The sequence below is a fragment of the Chaetura pelagica genome, unplaced genomic scaffold, assembly GCF_000747805.2.
Source record: "Chaetura pelagica isolate M959 unplaced genomic scaffold, ChaPel_1.0 scaffold472, whole genome shotgun sequence".
Classification (NCBI taxonomy): Eukaryota; Metazoa; Chordata; class Aves; order Apodiformes; family Apodidae; genus Chaetura; species Chaetura pelagica.
The window spans coordinates 2,846,411-2,852,796 of NW_009952566.1; positions in this window are offsets into that span (position 1 = coordinate 2,846,411).

The window sequence follows — 6,386 nt, forward strand, 5'->3', positions numbered from 1 at the left end:
TTCGAAAAAAAATGTGTAAGATTAGTCAATAACAAGATAGAGCCCAACATGCAGAATTCAGTGTCTTTTCAGATAAAGTAATGACACACAACACCACATAAGATGTATGTCCTTCATTCACAAGCTGCCACTCCTTAGATACTGTGATGTAGCTAGATCACTATATCAGCTAATGGGATATTAAGGATCAAAGGTTTGAAATCAATAAAACTAATCCAATAAGGAAGATGGGAAGACAGAGGGTAATATTGCTAGGCTACTGTCTAACGTGTTTGAGTCAAAACGGCTTGCCAGAAAAGTGATCCTCAGAAATCCCTGTGAACTACAACAAACGTAGCTTGGTAAGAGTCTAGGCTGGAATTTGCGAAGTATATGTAATTTTGATACAACTTGTTATGTTTCAAAACACTGTGGGTAAAACCTTGATCCCACTTAAGTTAGACAGACACTGACATCACTGAAGTGAAGAATTCATCTTATGATAAAGGCCAGCGTTAGACCAGTAAGCAGCATTGTTAAATCCAATTTATCAAGTTCAAGAATCAAGTAAAAAGCTTCCTTTCCTCTGAATCCAAAACTATTTCTTGGAAATATGCATTTGAATAGCTATGACTAGGATGACTAAGAATTCATTTTCTAGTACTAAGTGGATAATCAATAACAAATATTAACTCAAGTTTTAAAGCTGACTGTTGCTACCAACTAGTGATGAAGAGCTGTCTGCAAGTGTTCAGTCCCTGCCACTTATTCTGGCAGGAGGTGACAGCACAGGGAAATAGGCATTCTTTCTGCTCTCTGACTGTAGAAGCACGTAAGTACCTTAATGCAACAATTAAATCTGAATCAGGTAGTCAGAACTGACCTCTCCATTCATTAAACAGAGAACCTAGGACCACTAGCCTTTTAATTTTGGTTCCTCAGGATTTCTGCTGGAGCCTAAGGAAAATTTTACCCTGCTTAAAGTTTGCTGAAAGGGTTCTGGATAGAAATGTGAAATTTATGCTCCAAATTTTTAAACCACGCGTGCAAACGCATTTTAAGTAGTCACTTATTCTTCCACGGCTGTACATAAATACGGTACTGAATAGGAGTTAAGATACATTTAACAGCCACCATACTCAAAATATTTAGAAGAAGCTTTACACCATTTACAAGCACACAAAAGAGATGACAGTGAACAAGGATGAACATAATCCTGCATGACCAGTTTGATACTCCCTATTACCTCCAAACTTAAAAACATCAGTCACTGTGTACTACTAGTATTCAGCAAGATGCAGCATAAATCCTCCTTCTTTCTCAACTTTGCCCACTCATAGTTTTAGCAGTAATGAGCCCCCAAAACCTGTATTACTTTGAGGTTTTTTGTCCCAGATAGTGGCTTGGATTACTGAGAGACTAACAGGTTGCATCCAAGCTAAGGAAATGAGTCCATTAGCTCTGCAGTGAGTATTTACATATGCCCACGTGCACTTAGGATACTTAGCAGACAGGCTTTGAGATAAGCATTGAAATTGCTTATTTTAGGCAGAGGTTTCAAATTAATTCCCACTAACAATTTAGCCTGAAAAAACTCACCATGTGCAGCTCCTCAGCCTACACAGTTGCCTGTTCTAGTAACCAGCTAGTGACTGTTGTCAAACATTCCCACAATTATTTATCTCAAACTTCCTGACTAGCTAGGTAATGGAGTAATCCACAGAAGGTATTAATTATGTAAAAATAAATACATTAATAAATATTATGTGAATCTGAACATTTTTATCTCTACACATGTGAATGCTCCTACCAGAGTAAAAAAAAAGCAATAAACCTAACTATTGAAATACCCAAAGAAAATTCTACCATAGACAAATGCACATACTTTCTATCAAAAAGATACATTTCGGATTGAAAGATTGAAATATCTGTACATACTACGATCTGAATAAGCAAAAGTGAAATTAAAGGGAATGTCTGCTATTTTACACATAGACATTAACACTAGCATCATGCAGACACTATGAAAACATACTCCCAACAGCAGGGTTTAATAGAAACTAATTAAAGCTTCTGGTAACTGATATGTAAAATGTTACCAAAAAAACCCAAAAAAACCAAAAACCAACACCTGACAACAGCAGATTGTTTCTGCTAAGTGCCCTGAGGAATGTAAACACAAGGACAGTAATTCTGGCCCAATTGCTTCATAAATGAAAAGGTTTAGTGTCTCTAATGCTGCAGGCAGCAAGACCGGAGGGAGTGAAACAACAGCTCTGAACTAACCAGAGGAGCGGGCTAGCTTGAACGTCACCAAATTCTGCAGACTATTTGTTAATCCTAATTACATTTGGATTTCCTTTGTGAATTTCTTCTGGACAGCAAACAAAGGGATCATTGTGTATGTCCAGCGTTTGAACTTAATGTCCAGGGTGTATCGCCCAGTGCCACAGATCACGTGGCATCATTACTTGAACCTGCATAAAAACTGCATTACAAAGCTAGCTGCTATTCATGTATTCCTGCAAAGGAGGAATGGCACTGACAGGCTAAGAAAAAGAATTTCTAAGTAGGACTGATCAGGAAATATTTTTTGTTCCAGTGCACTTTTTTCTTTTTTTTGCCTTTTTATTTTTCCATGGAAAAGTAACAACCCACATGTTGAATTATTTTTCGTTAGGGCTTTTGTTTTTCACCACTGATTTGATGAAAAGCATTCTTCATTGAAGAAGACATGTCAGCTTTCTTGAAAAAAACCTGACAAATTCTACTGGGAAGACTGAATTTTTTAACATAATGCTATCTTGTGACCATATCTGATTACAAGGCTTAAGTCATCAAACTACTATGGCATACATCTCAAATAATACAAACAAATATAAAAGCACATATTTTGTCTTCCGTTAATATTCCTGCAGGTAATACTCAATTATTCAAACCCTGGTGCAACGTAAGCACAAAAAGCTAGATATTTGGCTCCTATAATTCAGCACAACTTCAGTGAAGTTACACACATTTAGATTAGATTAAAATCGGCCCTCAAGATTGAATCACACATGAACACAGGCAAATGAAAATACAGGCTTTTTAAAATTCAGTTACTCTGAAGAGAACAAGTATTTCCCCCCTTTGATCATGTTAAGTAAATGTGGTCCAACACAGGAGAATATTAGGTTGTTCAGCAAAAAGTTTCACCAATTAAATATCACCGGAGTTGGAGTTGAAACTCCCGCTGACTCTGTAAACTCGAAAGTGGCCATTTTTAACCTTTCAGAGTAGTTGTTGAGTTGCCACTTCAATATGCCCTTGTTACCCCTGCGGAATGTAACCAAAAAAGAAGAAAATAAAATAAACAAAACACAGGCTCAAACAAAAGGCAGTTAAACACTCACTCTTCAGTTCTTGGTATTACTGGGCTGGTCAGGAAATGAAACCATTGCTGCAGGAATTTGAAGGGGTGAATATACAGGGAAGGGGGTCAAGGTTTGGGGTGGCTTCCTCTCCCTTGGCACTGAGAAAACCAGAACAATCTTGTATTACTGACCCAGCTCCGGATGCTGGGTAAGTGGCTGGTAATGGATGGAAATAGAAGCAAAAACAGCATTTCCTAACAACCAAATAGAGAAAATACCACAAGAACATTGCTTCTCAGGGTAATCCACAGCTATATTTTGTAGAAAAATATCCAAGTGAAGGAAAACTACCTCCTTATATTCCTTTTTTTTTAAAAAAAAAAAAAAGATCTTGCAATCAAACACAAGATTGGAAAGCTTCTGAGAAGGTTAATATTTTAAGTTAACCACAGAAAAAGTCATCTATGCACATGCAATGTCCCTAACCAAAATATAACTGATACTACAAAAAGATGAAAAAATATATCCTTATCTAGGATAAAATTATTCCTATAAGACTATGGGAAATAAGGCACTTCATAACAAAAATGATTGGAGGAAATATGAAATACATTTATGCTCCATCATACACACCTGCTGACCAGAGACCCAGATACCCAAGTTCACTTATTTTAATTATTTCCTTGGTCCTGATCCCACAGTGGGACTGAGTAGGATAGACAGCTGTCAGCAGACTGCTCCAGGTAAATCAGCACTACCTCCACGACACAGCCACTACAATTCCCTTCTGCTAAGGTAGACAAAGCTGCTTTCAATTTGTTGCCTCAACAGGTTTCCTTACAAAATCTAGTCACATCCTAACTTCTAAGCTGCCGTGAGCTCATATAATTTTCAACTCTGTTCTCAGTGTTGGACACACTGTTGGCTCTGCACGGCCACTTCATCTAGGAGCTCAGAGCAGGGATGGTTTACCAAAAAAGTAGATGGCATATCTGAGGGGGCTGTACGAGCTCCAGAAGACAAACCCAATGATCTCACATGGGCTGCCAGATAACCATCGGACATCCCATTGCCATTCCCCTCAACGCTCAGAATAATTCCCCTTCCAGGATGCTCAGAATAATTTTTGCTTTGCACTTCCTTCCTTCACGTTGAGTTCATCCTGGGCTTGTCCCTCACTCAGGGGCATTTAAGGGGGAAAAAGAGAAACATCAGCTTTTCCCTTTCCTCTCCTTTTATGGACCCTATTTTTGTCGTCTCCCTCAGGAAGATCAAGAGCCAGTTCTACTTCCTTTCTTCCTCATCAGGTTCACGTAGTCCACCCCAAAGTCAGGAGATGACATGCTGCCCACCCATTTAGCACGGGTGTTTTGCAGAGCAGCCTGACAGCCATCCAATGCCAAAGCAGCAAAATCCACACAGCTCGATCAGGTCCCTGCATACATTAGTGTCACGGCCTCACTCACACCCTGATGCGCCATGGCCCAGTCTGGCACAAGGCAGGAGAGCTAACAAGTCCCAGTGGACTGGAATGATAATGTTGATCATGTCTGAAATGTGAGAAGGAATTACACCTCCTTATGTGTGTGCAGCTCCCTGTCTTCCCAGGCTACGTCTACTTACAGAGGATATCCATGTTGAAACCAAAAAAATAGAAATGTATTTCTGCTGTTGGAGCATCACAGAATTTCAGACACTTCCCACTGCCCTCTGGAAAGCTGAAACGCCTGCTAGACGTCGCTCAGGTCAGACCTTGTCCTGGGGCTGAACAAGATAAAACAGCCTATCCCAGACATACTCTGAGGTAATTCAAATAGCATCAAGAGGATAGTTTTGAACATAGTATCAAATAATAAAATTGTGTGTTTACCAAAACAAACTTACTTTATATCTTTAGAAATTGCCCGTTTCTTTACTAACCACGTCCTGCTTTCCTTTCTCCTTGTTTCTGTGGAACAGTAGCAAATAAGCATACAATAAACCATAATGGAAAAGCACTTCATAGATACCACAGATGCCAGTGAAGGCATCAACAACAGAAGACTGATTTAGCATTAGGTCACACATCATAAGCGACAGGGACCACAGAAGGGTGGGAAGTCTCTTATTTCTTAGTTTTTGAAAGTAAAAAAAAGGTAATCTTAGACAGGAGCTACTTAGACTAGTATACTGGGTTCAAAGCCTTGTATTGCTACAGTTGAACAAAATACACTTCAGAAAAGACAATTAATCACCCTCCATTTCAGTCACCCTGCTGTTACATGGAGATAACAATCCCTCTTATATCTGATCTTGACAGAGACTTATAAATGCTGCTATAATAAAGACTAGACAGCCCTTGGCGAGTGTCTTGAGTTGTATCCGTAGAGAATCTTATTTTCCCCTATAAGAAGTCTTGGCACTCTGGCAGAGCTTACCTTCAAAACACATACTCAAAAAGTTCATCTAGATGCTGAACTTAACAAGGTCCAATGAAAAATCCCATTGCTAGCAGCAATATGTAATTTTTTAACATCCAAGTTTTACTAGCTATAAAAAACTGGAAAATAAATATAGATGGCCCTATACTCAGGATTTTTTTTCTTCTCTGCTTTCTCTGGTTTTTTTTGTGAAAAAGTGATTATAAGGTATAAGTTTCAGTGATGATTTTGACTGATCAGCTGGAGAAATTTAGACAAATTTGGCTTTTCATAGACTGCAGCTGTTGTTCTTTTCAGTGCCTTAATGCAATTTATCATTCAAATGTGCTGGCTTAGAAATGCTGCTCTAGTTTTCCTCTACCTCCTATCATTATTCCTAACAGTATGAATCCAATTTCAAATGTTTGTTCCTTTTGTAGTGTCCCAATTTTCTCCCCTTTGGTGTCTACAGTGGTAGGAACTTACAGTATGGAATCAGCTGCCGTCACTCTGCAGCCTTCACATGCTTTCTGCAATGAGCAGATCTTTCACAAACTGCCAAAAGGCTTCTCAGATTAATGGTGTTATGGCAGGGCATTCAGCTCATGGAAGACACACTAGCTAGGTGTTGTGAATGACCCACAATATAAGGGAA